The sequence below is a fragment of the Sapajus apella genome, unplaced genomic scaffold (assembly GCF_009761245.1).
Source record: "Sapajus apella isolate SASKATOON/1434 unplaced genomic scaffold, GSC_monkey_1.0 scaffold14, whole genome shotgun sequence".
NCBI classification, from domain to species: Eukaryota; Metazoa; Chordata; class Mammalia; order Primates; family Cebidae; genus Sapajus; species Sapajus apella.
Window position 1 is genome coordinate 30,553,348 of NW_022436954.1, and position 14,460 is coordinate 30,567,807.

The 14,460-nt window shown below is 43.6% G+C and overlaps 1 long non-coding RNA gene across 1 annotated transcript; it reads left to right on the forward strand.

Moving 5' to 3' along the window:
• The first annotated feature begins 4,499 nt into the window (after positions 1 to 4,499).
• LOC116554361 lies at positions 4,500 to 13,871 on the forward strand. Its single transcript, XR_004270186.1, has 2 exons — positions 4,500 to 4,644; positions 13,602 to 13,871. It is a non-coding gene; the product is annotated as an uncharacterized LOC116554361 (long non-coding RNA).
• Positions 13,872 to 14,460: the final 589 nt, after the last annotated feature.

Sequence of the window (14,460 nt, forward strand, 5' to 3'; positions counted from 1 at the left end):
CCATGCTCAAAGCCCTGCAACCTTTTGGGAAAAAACCCTGGGGAAAGTCTTGGAAATGCTACCAAACAAGGACTCTTAGCCCCTGTGCAGCCTCCAAAGCCCAGTAAGTCTCCCAAGTTAGGTTCTGTTTCCTGTTGCTAGGGCTCCATTCTGCTGCTGGCTTTGAGGCCACACTGTGTCAGCTGTACTGAGGCCACATGGCAGTGATGGAGTGATCTTTCCCATTCCCATCAGTTCTGAAGGACAACTGCCTTAGTCTCCCAGGGTGTCTTGAAGAACGTGTGGGCAAACCATTCTTTCAGCTTCTCTTGGTAGCCCCTCTCTGTTGAAAGCCCACATACAAGACCATGGAGACTGGCTTCCATGTATCCTCTCTCCATGCACATGATCATCTACAGACATATTTTAGTATTTTAATAACCTTTATGGACCTGCAGGTGCACCCTGGCAAACACCAGCTCTAGGTCAAGATACGAGTTTCATCCGAGCGTGGTGGCTCATGCCTGTAATCCCAGCACTTTGGGAAGCTGAGGAGGGCAGATCACTTGAGATCAGGGGTTTCTTCCTCTCATCTTTCTCCCCGCTGTGAATCAAGCCCACCTCCGCAGATCCCTGTGTGTTAGTGGGCAATCCTTTCATCCTCACTGGAAATAGCTCTCTCCTGGACTCTCAGCAGCTAGAAGGTGGGGCTCTGAATACTTTAACCCCCACCAGCTACACAAGAATAGGAACCAACCATGCACCGTTTTGACATTGAGTTATCCTTCCAGAATTAGGGAGAGATTTCTTTCTACTGAATCAGTTTGAACCTTCTCCATGGATCTCTTTCTTGCTGTGTCATCCCTGGCTAATGGACTAAGAGATTTTCAGATGGGGGTGGGATTGAAACTCATATCTTTTTTTTTTGAGATGAAGTCTCACTCTGTTGTCCAGGCTGAAGTGTGATGTGGTGATCTCTGCTCACTGCAACCCCAGCCTCCCGAGTTCAAGTGATTCTCCTGCCTCAGCCCTCCTGAGTAGCTGGGACTATGGGTGCGTGCCATCACACCTAGCTAATTTTTGTATTTTTAGAAGAGATGGTGTTTTGCTATGTTGGCTAGGATGGTTTCAAACTGACCTCAAGTGATCTGCCCACTTCGGCCTCCCAAAGTACTGAGATTACAGGCATGAGCCGTTGTGCCTGGATGAAACTCGTGTCTTGACCTACAGCTGATATTTAGCCAGGGTTCACCAGCATGTCCATGCTGGTTATTAAAACAATGAACTATATCTGTATCAGCTGGTCAGTAGCCACTGCCAAATGTCCACCTGTGTCACTGCTGCTCATCCCCTCCCCTAGATCCCCTGGAATCCCTGCAATCCCAGAGAAGGGACCTGGCACCGCAAGGATGTCCAGGAGCTTGCTTTGGCTCCAGAGCCAGGGTTCTTTCTGATTGGCTGGTTCTTCCGCCTCATTGGTGTAGTAGTCTGAAGGGCAGCTGACCCTTTCAGCTACCTAATCACACTACTTTTTACAGATAGCCACTTCAGACACCTGTGGCAACGATGTGTTGGGTTCGATTTTGGGGCATACTGAAGCTCCTCGTAAAATGGTTTCAGTGCCAAACAGTCTTGTCACTGGGCATCACTGCCCTTGATAAAATTTCCCTTCCGTCAACAAACTCCAGCCTGGCAATTCCAGACTGCCCCTTTGTCAATACGCTTTCAGAAAACAGCAATAGTCTGTATATACCGAGTGCTGCTCACTGCCAGGCACTGCACCAAGGGCTCTACATGGAGGATTCACTGAGTCCTCTGTGATAGCGTGACTTGTAGCCACTATTATTATCATTTAACAGATGTACAGACTGAGATTCAAAGAGTTTGGGTGGTCTGTCCGAGACGTTCCACTAGAAAGCAGCAGGGCTGGGTTTAAACCTAGGCCGAGGGACTCCAAAGTGCTTAACCTTTAAGCTAAACTGATTCGTATACAGTGTTATATGTGTTCACTATTTTGTTGCTGTTTTTATTGTGTGATGTCTTAGTCTGTTTTGTGTTGCTATAACAGAATACCACAAACCGGATAATTTACAAAGAAAAGAAATGTATTTCTCACAGGGTAAGAATGTACTTCTCACAGGGGTGGGAAAGTCCAATAACAAGGTGCTGGCATCTGAGAAGGACTTTCTTTCTGCATCATCCCATGGTGAAGGGCAAGAGGGTGAGACAGAGAGAGGGAGAGAAAACACAAGAGAGGGACGAACTCGCTTTTGCAACAAACCACTGTCTTGATAACAAATCCACTCCTATGAACGTGATGTTAATCCAGTGGGAGAGCAGTGTCCTCATGACTTAATTACCTCTTAAAGGTCCCCACCACCACCTACACTGTAGTGGCACTGGGGATTAAGTTTCCAACACATGAACCCTGGAGACAAATTTAACGCATAGCATGGGATACCCACTACTGTAGCACCCCAGGGAGTGTGTGTGTGCGTGCGTGCGTGCGTGTGTGTGTGTGTGTGTGTGTCTGAGAGAGAGACAGAATTTGAATGAACACCTGTAGGATGAAGGGAGAGGCACAGGTAGTTACTGACAGGTCCCTGTTCCCTGTCACTTTATGTGGTTCCTTCTGATCATCTGGATTCTCTGAAATAGAAAACTACCGTATGTCAAGGGCTTTGACTGACTTTTCTCAAAACCTAGGTGAGTGCCCCGTGCAAGCAGGGCCTCTGTCAAGGCATCTAGATCACAATGGGGATGAATCAGTAAGTGGAAACTTCTGGGAAAGGAGGGAGGAGCCTGCTAGCTTCTTTCTGCCAAGATGAGCTGTGATGGCCCTTTTTTTCCCTCCCTCCCTTTCTTCCTTCCCCCATTTCTTTTTGTCCCCTTCCATATCAATATGGAGAAGGGCACTGGAGGCTTACTGAAGAGCTATAAGGAATTGCAGTGAGGACCCAGAGCATTCCTTGTTTCCAGATGGTATCCGTGCCTGTGGATCTGGGGGGAATGTGGACCGTGTTGGTGGACTCTAGTGGCTTTTACCCTGCTGGATTCCCTTTGGAGTGGTTTTCTTGGGAGTGGGGAAATTTAAGATTTAAAACAAAATTCAAAATGATGAGTGCAGCTGACTTCTCTGACGGTTTCTCCGCTTCCAGGTCAAACTCAGGCTGTGCCCTGGCTACGAATAGCACATCCCCATGGAGCGTCCAGGCCTGGAGAGATTGTCTTGTTCACCCCTGGTAGACTGGTTAGCCCGGCTGCAGGCCCCCTTTGCCTCAGCACTCCCCACAGCTGATGGCTGGCCAGCGTGTCCACTATCTTCATGCACAAGGTATGCTCTACATTAAAGATCCTCTGACCAGAGAACACTGAACATGAGATGATTGTCTGCTTTTTCCTTCACCTTTGAACTCAAACTCACACTGACCATTAGGGCTTGAATAAGCTGCAAATCCAATGCAGTCTAGAAATGCCCACCAAAAAGACGAATTTGAACTTTGCCTAGGGCCAAATTACAGGGGATAGGGAGGGTAAGGGAGGAAGAGAAAACGTATTTCTTCTGCCTGTATCACTGTATTTACCCAAAAACCTTGTCTCTCCCACTGTGGGAAGAACCTAGCCATGGAGCCAGCAATCGGAGTGTAGGCAGCTTCTGGGTTTGAGTGTTTCCTTTCAAGCTTCCCCTCCCTGCCAGAGAACAGGCCCTCTGCTCTACGGGCCGGCCTGGGCTGAGATCTGAGGTTCTGTTAATTGTGGAGTGAAATTCTGCCAAGGAGGCAGACATTGCCATTGCGCCACCTGCTGGAAGATTGAAAAAGAATTTGAAACTCGAGGTTCAACTAGTGGCTTCACACTCAAAATGATTATTTTTCATAATTCCCATTTTATCTTATTACACAAGTTACACAGTTTCATTGAAGACAATTTAGGAAGTTTATAGAAGTAAAACAAAACAAAAGTCGTCCATAATTCTGTCACCCAGAGATAACCATTGTTTATATTTTGTTGGCTTTCCTTCCAGTCTTTTTTCCAGTTAGATATACGTAAATTCATAGACATTATTAGCATCATTTAATATACATTATTTTATCATTTAATAGATATTATTTTATAGTTTACTTTTTAAACTTGACAAGAAATCTATCTTTACCTATTATTAATTATAATCTGCAACATGAGTCTTGCTTAGTAGTTTTTTAATATTTCTATACCATAAATCTAGAGTCTATTCCTATATATTAATTACAATGCTTCTATGCTTTGGTTTTTACTGAGTCTAGTTCCCCCCTCCCTTTTTCTCTCCTTTCTTCCTGCTTTACTTTCTTCTTTTTCTCTTGCCTTATTTCTTTATTTCTCTCCCCTAACAAACATCTGCCTTAGATGCTGTTTGGGATGGTTTCTTGGGTCTGTCCACCTCACTCCTTCATAGAAGGAGCCCCAGAGACTTTCACTTGAGCCCTGGAGCTCTCTTCTGGGTGGGCTCTGCTGTCCTGCCACAAAAATAGAACATTCTGCACTCTGGATAGAGATAGACAAGAAAGATGGGATCCCAATCTAGTGCTTTCTGCAGTGCCCAGTGATAAACAGGAGGCTAACAATTGCTGATCAGGTACTGTGCACAAGCCGGACTCCATGCCAAGAACTTGACATGAATTATCACATGTAAGTATCACAAAACCCTTGCAAGGTATAGTCCTTCCCTCCCTCCCTTCCTCTCTCCCTCCTTTTCTCCTTCCCTCCCTCTCTTCCTTCCCTCCCTCCCCCCTCCCTTCCTCCCTCCCTCTTTCCTCCCTTCCTTCTTCCCTTCTTCCTCCCTTCCACCCTCCCTCTCTTCCTTCTTTCTTTCCTTCCTTCCTTTCACTGGACAGCTTAGGACACCAAGCTTAAAAAAAACACATGAACTTGCCCCAGATTACCAGCTAGAAAAGCCTTAAACCTCAGTGTGCAATGACTTTCTATTAAAACAAAGCAAAACAATGTTTCCAGCCTCTCTTGACAAACTGGAAGATTGGACAACACAGGTTTGCCTTCCCCTATAACAACCGTTAGCTGAGCTGAGTAGTGGTGTCCATATTGCGTGAGTACAGGCTCTCCAGGTGCACGATCTCCCCTTCTCATACATTCTCTAATGGTAGGAAAGGACTCCCTACTGCCAGTGGCACTATGGGACACACTGACTTCAACTCATAAAACAAGAGAGTTTACAGAAAGAAAACGGCAGGCTCAGAGCTGTGTATTCCTGCTCTGTCTGAGAACCAGGATGCGTCTATGGCTGCCCTAAAAGAACCACCTTTCTCTCCTATCCATGGGTGTGGAAATGGATGTGGAGGATGTTAGACCACGGAGGGAGGAACATAATGACAGTTCAGACTGAAGTCGTTGCTATGGGTGCCACTTCCAGAGCTGCCAGAGTGAGCACGCGCATGGGCAGACTGGAGCAGTTGCTAGCTTTGTTGGCTGATGGTGGCCTGTGCTAAGTGAAATTGATATAATGTAGAACCAGGAAAATTAGCAAACTTTCTCTGAAGAAAGGCAGTAAAAGTTGTGGGCTTTGTGAGCCATGAGGTCTCTGTTGTAACTAAACTCCGCTGTTGTAAGCGCTGGAGCAGCCGTAGACAGTTGCACACGAATGGGCGTGGCTGTGTTCCAATCAAGCGTTGCTTACAAAACAGGTGGCAGTGGTATTTGCAAAAGCAGGCCATAGTTTGCCAACTCCGGTATACAGTAGAAGGAATCTAAAGACTTAAGAATAGGGCCGTTGGAGTGGATTTGGCCTCTACAAATGACGCCCTGCTTAAATTAAGTGGATTTTATTTTCCATGGTAGATTCTATTTTCTTCAGCTGAGCCCTCACTCATGCATCGTTTCTCCACTTTCTGTGACTTTTGAAAATGGTCAAAATAAGACATTTCCCTGCAAACCATTGGGGATTGGGATGGAAATTCAGATTTGGATTTTCTGACTCAGTTATTTTCGAAATTGTGTTAGTAATTGGGTTCCCAGCAGACCAGAACCCCCACGGAGGCTCCTCTTTGGACCCAGAACTTCATAGGCTAATGGAGCCAGCAGAGGCGGAATCACCCCAAATGGAATTGGAACTGTGGGGAGGCCACAGTCCTTGAAACGCATCCTTTGAAGATCAGGCTGACAGTATCATTTAACACAGCGATTTCCAGTCCCTGAGAGATTGGAGTCAGAACAAGAGGGAAGGAAAAACAATTTAAAAAGAGAAGCCTGAGAAGCCCAGGCATCTCTCATAAGACTGGAGTCTCTGGATTCAAGGGTTGGACTCAGAAAATGAGAAAGTGGGTGGAGAAAAGGCCTGCCAGGGAGTGAAAAGCCATCGGAGTTCCTGTGTTTGTGTTTTACTTGAAGCCCTTGGTGGTGTGGGTGGTGTGGGAAAAGGGGAAAAGAGGACGCTTCTATGCTGGCTTAGTATAAATAGACACCATTCTCTAAAGTTGGAAAGGAAGGGGCCTTAAGAATCCAGGGGACCCCTCCATTACAAGGAACTCCTCCTCCTGTGCCCATGAGAATACTGCTGGGTGACAGTGGTGCTCATTTCTGATGTGGTCCTGGTGGGGACTCATAGGCTTGTCAACACAGCACTCCGGGCAGCCTCCTGCCGTCGGCCAGATCAGACCTTAATAATAATGATTACAGCTCATGCTTATAGGGCATCTATTGTGTCCCAGGCCCTAGGGTAAGCGTGGTTTATGCATTAGGTCCTCTAATTCTCACAACCCCACGAAAGATAATCTCTCTGTGTTCATGAGGGGATTGGCTCCAGGTGCCCCAAGTCCACAGGAGCTCAAGTCCCTTATAGAAAATGACATAGTATTTGGCTGTCACCTATGTGCATTTTCCTGTATACTTTAAATCATCTCTATGTAAGTCTCATGATTTATAATGCCTAATATAACATAAATGCTCTTAGCTTCTTTTTAATCTAATATTTATTTTAACTTGATTTTACCTGAATATGAGTGTGTGTGCCTGTGAATGCCTGTACTGGCACATGTGACAGTATTTCTCAAACTTCAGTGTGCATCAGAATCACCTGGAGAACTTGATAAACACAGTTTCCCGGACCTCACCACTGGATTTCACAATTCAGCAGGGCTGGGTGGGACCTAACAATCTGCATTGCTGACAAGCTCCCAGTGACGCTGATGCTGCTGTTCAGGGACTGTACTTTGTGACCTACTGGCACATGGGACGGGGGTAAAGAGTAACACCTGCCATTTCTAGAATGTTTTTCAATTTGTAAAGACTTTTGTCTTTACAATGTATTTTAATTGAACCTTCCGGTTATTGTGTAAGATCAGTAAGTCAACTATTACTGATCTATCTATTTAACTCTGGCCAGAAAACTGAGGCTCAGAGAAACGAAATGATTGACCAAGTACACACAGCTAGGACTTGGAGAAGCTGAAACCAAAAATCGGATCTCCTGACTTGAATACTTTTTGCCTTACAGTGTGCTATCTGGCACAAAAGTATAAATCAATATTAAGAAATGGGGGGAGGAGAGAAAAAAATAAGAGAGGGTGATCAACCATAGATGAGATGGCTAAAGAGAGAGAGAAAAAGAGAGAGAACCTGGAACCTAAAATTGAAACCCTGGAAAATGTGTGGCACACGGAAGACAATCATGGGCTTGGCATTAGTCAGCCCTGGATTTGGTCCCAGTTCTCCTACTTTTTCATCCTTGAACCTTAAGAATATTTTTAAATCTCTCTGATCTCCAATTATGAAATGGAGATGATGACACCTACCTTGAAAGATCATTGTGATTATTTAATAAAATAATGCACTCAAGCTTTTAGCAAAAACATGGCCCAAATTTTAGCCATTGGAATTTCATTTAATCCTCACGACCCTTCTGCATTAGATGTTTTATCACTGAAGGGTAGACTGAATCACTTAACAAATGACGTCTCCAGACAGCTTGCACAATAAAAAGTGTATGTCTCTCTCACTTGAAAATTTGAAGTGAATGGTTTAAGTTGATGGGCAACTCTTCTGTGCATAGTCATTCCGGACTCAGGCTGATGGCAGCTTTTTCGATATTTATCTTCCAAAATCTCTCTTGTTGTTGCATTAACCAGCCAACAGGAAGGGGAAAGATGAATTAAGTGAGGCATAGCTAGCTTTTGAGGTGTCATTCCAGAAGGCACACGTATCTTGCCTCATATTCTAATGTAGAGATCTTAGTGACATGGTCATATGTAGTTTCAAAGGAGCTGTTGGGAGAAAGTCCTCCTTGGACCTCTTGCATTCCTACATTTCTTGCTGAGTACACCAGAACTTCAAGGACCTCACTGCTCTTTTACCCAGGCCATTTCTTAGGGTTGTTTATGCAGACAATTACCTTAGGAAATGAAATTACATCTACTCATCCTTCCTTCCAACACATACTCCACCAAGGACAATGAATAGGCTTGCTTATTGCTTACTATAAAAGTGATGGATTCCCCAAGCTTGGTGCTCCTCAGTTCCAGCACAAACCCACTGCATGCATGACATCCATTGGGGACCATCACATTATCCTCTATGAGACCTGGGGCAAGAAGAACCAATGCAAATATGCTGATGCTCCTGCTCCTTGATGTGTCATGAGTACTAAACTCCTTTGTCTCTGACTTAATGTCTTGCATCTTCCATTAGCACCAGTGAAACAGTCAGAAGCTAACATACTAGCTTTAAATAAGGTAGAATCAAATCCCAGTCTTGGCAGGAAGTTGAGAAATAGGGTCTCTACCTGGGTAGCAATATCCTAGCTACAATCTTAGACCTATAGAAGAAGGATAAAAGGGATTTTGGTGATTAGTTAAGTGTCTTTCATAGATGTTCTTATCACCATTAGGAAATGAAAACTCAAAGAGGCAAAGTGATAGATGATTTAGTTCTGTGTGCCCACCCAAATCTCATCTCTAATTATAATCCCCGCGTGTCATGAGAGTGACCTGGTGGGAGGTGATTGGATCATGGGGGCAGTTCCCCCATGCTGTTCTTGTGATAGGGAGTGAGTTCTCATGAGATCTGATGGTTTAAATGTGTTTGGTAGTTCCCCACCTCATGCTCTCTCTCTCCTGCTGCCTTGAAAGAAGGTGCCTGGTTCCCCTTCGGTTTCCACCGTAATTGTAAGTTTCCTGAGGTCTCCTCAGCCATTTAGAACTGAGTCAAGTAAACCTTTTTCCTTTATAAATTACCCAGCCTGAGGTAATATCTTTATAGCAGCATGAGAACAGACTAATGCACAAAGCAATTTGCCCAAGATCTGGCAAAAGAAGAGCTGGGATTTGAACAAGTCTGTTGAATTTCTTCCACTAAAATGAGAAGATGCACCGCAGGAATATATTATTGCAGCCATGCAAATGTATACAGAAGCCCATTTACTGTGAAACTAATGGTAACCCTAACCCCACCTTAATCCTTACCCTAACCCTTCCAAGGCTCTGGGAGTGGCTGTAGCAATGTGTTCACATAGAATTGGATGCTGTGTTAAAGAGCTTGGACTTTAGCATATAGGCAGTAGGGAGCCATTTGAAGTTCTTGAGCAGAGAGCTAATATTGTGACTGCAGTGTGAGAGGTAAATTGGATGGAGAGAAACACTGGAGGCAAGGACGCTGGGTAGGAGACAGTGGTCATGGTGACTGGCCCGAGTAGGTGCTCAGTGTGTGCTGAATGAATGGCTTTGGTGAAAAATGATAATGGCCTGAAGCAGTAGAAGGGCAGAATGTATGGGGGTGAGTGAGCAGATCATAATTTCCTGCAACATCCCATGCTTGGGAATCCTGCACATTGTATTCAAGATGGCGGCTACTTCTAGGGGCAGGAAAGGAATTGTGACTGGGGAAGAGGTCAAAGGCGCCTCAACTCCATTGGTAATATTTTATATATTAAGCTGGGTAACTATGCATATTCTTTTTCAGTTTTAACTTAATGATCATAAAAAAATTCTTCATACCTTTTGTAAGTCTGAAATATTTCCTAATAAAATGTGTAAAACACGTTTTAGAAGCAGAATAGAAAGGGTTATATTTCGAAGTGATCTCTGTGTACAGCCCTTCTGAAAGATCTTTGCATTTCAACAGAAGACAATTCATTAACTTAAAGAATGTCTGAGGGAGGAAGATCTAGTTCCAGAAACCTGTAGGTGGGAAAGATATTTTCAGGGGAAAGAGGAAACCTTGGGGCCTGCCTGCAGCCACATGCATGACTGACTTACCCAACTGCATACAGGACTGAACCTGGGGGGGGGCCTTAGGAGGGGGAACTGTACCTACCCTCTGACAGGCAATGTCCTTGGAGAGCACCCCCCCCACCCTCCATCACCACAGGGAGCACGTCAGCAGAAGCCATTTTAGTAGTAACACCTCTTGCCCCCAAATGCTTGAGTTCCCTTTGTGAATTTTTCTTAATTTTTTTTAAAGCCAAGCTGAGCATGCTAATCTTTCTCCTCTCTCAGCTTCACATGAAACCCTGGCACACCGCCTTGCATTATTCATGAAGGCTTACATTAATCAAATGCTTCAAAGTTTCATAAAGTTTCTATTTTGGAGCACACATTCTTTGTAGGGTGGGCACTTAGTGGACAATGGGATCGTATTTTGGAGCTCCTCCAGCATTCTTAATTCCCATCTGCTTTATTTGCTGCAGCTGTTTTATTTCTTCCCCAGAGGCCACATCTCAGAATTCTGTAGTATGTAGAGTGTTTTCAAATAAGTGTGAGCACCAGGAAATGCTTTCTAGGTTGAGTGGATGCAAAAGAGATCAATTGTTATACTTGATTTGTCTTCTTTGACTCGTGTCTCCCTGTGATGCCCACATGTAGGATTGTGGCAGAGGCTGCTGCTTGCTCTCCAGGGCATTTTCTTTTTTTTTTTCTTTAAAAATTGAACTGCCAACTTTTAGCTGAACCATATAGTATAAGGACTACATTTCCCAGGCTTCCAGAATGCTCTCTTCCAGAGGCCATGAGACCAGCTTCTGGACAATGGGTGTAACAGAAGTGTTGTCCCGTGACGTTGGGGCATGCCCCCATTTCCTCTCTGGTTTCCTGCTGGCTGGAATATTCTATGATGGCTGGAGCTTGGACTATGAAGAGTAATCAATCAATCAGTAATCTTGCTGAGCAAAGCAACAAGATAGAAGTTGCTGAACTCACTAACCCCTTGGAATGCCTTACCAGCCCCAGACTTCCTAAAAGGGAGAAAACTCCCATCTTTTGTAGGACATTGTTTTCTAGGGAAGGTAAAGCTTAAGGAAATAGAGGGCTGCGATGCACTTACTAATTCATCCCTGAGGGTTCTATAAAAAATACTTTAATTTGCATATTAGAGAGTATTTTACTGGTGTACTATTGAAGGTCATAATGGGAAGGACTGACCTTAAGGTGCCAAATCCTGAAAGTATAAACATCTTCCTGTATAGCATTAGACCAACTCGTTCCATGTCTGTTTTGCCAATACCCATAGTACGAGCATTAATGCACCGAGTCTTCCAGGAATATTCTCCATTGCACTAGAAGGAACGAGGAGCTGACCCAGCTAAGTAAGAGTAACTTGCCCTAACATCATTGAGTTGCAAATGGTTATTGGATTATTGTCATATTTCTCATCATAAAAGCACAAGAATAAAAATCACCAATATAACTAAGAGTGTAATTGGATTGTTTGTAACACACAGGATAAATGCTTGAGGGGATGGATACCCCATTCTCCATGATGTGATTATTTCACATTGTATGCCTATATGAAAGCATCTCCTGCCTCATCCTCCCAGGTAGCTGGGACTACAGGGGCCTGTCTAATTTTTTGTATATATTTTAGTAGAGATGGGGTTTCACTATGTTGACTAGGCTGGTCTTGAATACCTGCAATCCCTTAGGCTTGTATATGTTTTTTTTTTTTTTTCCATTTCCTACCTTCTTTTTTGCCATTATAAATAACTCTGGGATGAACATCCTTGTAGATAGGTATTTCCATACATCCTGATTTTTTTCTAATAAATTTCTAGAACTGGAATTCAGGAGGATTTAATCACCATTGCTACTATTTCTTTTTCTAGGCCCATTTTGATGTCACTGAATTCACTGTCTCCTCCGGTTGGACAGATCTCAGTCAGGTTCTCAGAACAATAGCTCTTTGTCTGGTTTATGTTAAATATGAGATGAGACCGTGAACATTTCTTATTCTGAAATATTCATAGGTTTTTGTTTTCATCTTCTATCATTGCAAGCAGTTAAAAACACAGCCTGGAGAAATGACATTTTTCTTTCAGAAAATGAATTGGTAATTTGTTTGAATGAGGCTGTGTAGTTGTTTTAAATTATTACCTGATGCATACCACTAATGAAATGAAGTCCGTTTACATCTTTAAATAACCTTTAATATTTGTACAAGTAAATATCTCCACTTGATGATAATGGAAATTGTCAGAAGTTCTCATTTTCTCACAATTTAGCTCACTCACAATGGCTGTCAGACAGCCGAATGATCTGATGCAGAGCGCTGCTAATTGTTTCGGCAAAAGACAGTGTTTCAAAGGTATGGGAAAGGAGGCGCAGACACTAATGAAGTTTTATTATCAGAACATAGAATTAGGATTGTGACAAGAGACAATGGTGGCAATGACATGTAGTTAGAATGTTACAGCTTGTGAAGTCTGTAACTAAACCTCAGGAACAGAAGTGTTGAGAAGTGTAGACTGATGACTATCCCGCAGTGGAAACAGACCAGATCTTAGCTTGTCTGGCTGGAAGGAAAGCAAAAAAACAAAGCAAAACCAACCAAAAAAACCCCTAAGAAACAAAAGACAGATTCAAGCCAACCCATGGTTTGTAAAATAAGCAAGGTACAGGCTTGTGTAAGTATCCTTGACATATTCAAATGATGAAATTGGCATGCTTCGGTACGTTTTTCTCAAAAACAAGGTGGTGAAAGCTGAATCCAGTGGATCGCAATTATACTAAGGACTCCAGGTTTGATGTGCTGACATCAGTGATTAGAAATTATTTTGTGGGAGAGAGGGAAGGGAGGTAAAAAGAAGGAAGTAGAAAAAAGAAGGTGAGAAGGGTCCGTTGTGAGAAGGGTCCGTCGTCATCCAAAATGAAGCCCACAGTAACAATCTCCATGAGATGCCTCTTCAGAATAGCCCTTGCCATTTATCCTTCATTCATTTGTTAATATTTGATAGATATTTGTTATCTACTAAGTACCAGGCACTGCTCCACTAAACACCGAGAGACAGTAGTGAATAAGGTACATAAGGCCCTTGTTTTCACAATTTGTCTTCTTTTGGGGGTTAAAGATAAAATAAACAAATAAGAAAATATTACATATAGCACTATGTGTTATGCAAAGAATTATAACAAAGTGAAGTGATAAGGTGCTTGGGAGGCTGTTTCATAAAGTATATAGTGTGTGGTGGTCTTAAAGCAAGTCTTCAGGTACTTCAATACTCTTCCATTAGTAGGTAGAGTCTATGTCCCTTCCCCTCGCACCTGAGGAGCCTCTGTACCTACCTGGAAGAATGGGACACAGAGGAAGTGGCCCTCAGTTTGAAAAGGCCATGTGGCTTCTGCTGATTTTTCTTGGGACATTCACTCTAGGTGCCTTCAGCTGAATGTAAGAAGTCCAGATACCACAAGGCCACCATGTGGACAGACTACTTAGAGGAACTGGAAAGAGAGAGAGAGAGAGCTGCCTGAGCAGCATTGCCAGCACCTACTTGTTTGAATCTTCCCAGCCCAGATATATGACGGAAAAAACTTCAAGATGCCCATTGGACAGCGGCCACAAGAAAGACCCGGAGTGAGAACTCCTAAGCTGAGATCCCACTCTTTCAGATTCCAAAGCCAAATAATTATTAATGTTTTGAGCCACTGTCTTTGTGTGGTCTTTTACACAACAATAACAGCCTGGAACAGGGTGGTTCAGGAAGGTTTCTTTGAGGAGATGACGTTTATGCTGAAGACCTCAGTATCATGAAGGAGCCAGGGGAGAAAGAACATTCTGGGCAAAGGCAACAATGGAAAGATCCTAAGTCAGAAATGGGTTTAGCAAGTTCAAGGAAGAAAGGTAGGCCGGCAAGGCTGAAATGCAACCCAGTAAGAGTGGTAGGAGGTGAGTGAAGGCATGTAGTAGACTCACCCAGGTAGTATCCTAGAGTAATGTTGAGCGTGGCCATGAGCACCTTCCACGTTTAACATTGGAACCCTGGTAACGCTTGAATCCATTTTCTCTCCCGTTCCAGAGTCATGATAAGAAGTGCTAACAAAACTTTCCCGAACCCCATCTAATACCACTGAGGTCCAAGAGAGAGAGAAGGTGGGTGTTCTGGCACTGTAGTTCTCCCCAAACAGCAGAGGATTTAACACCTTTCTTGTTTAAATATAAAAAAAATCTCCTTGGGCACAAATAATTAAAAGCAATATGAATACTATATGAATACATTTCAAGGACTGCCAG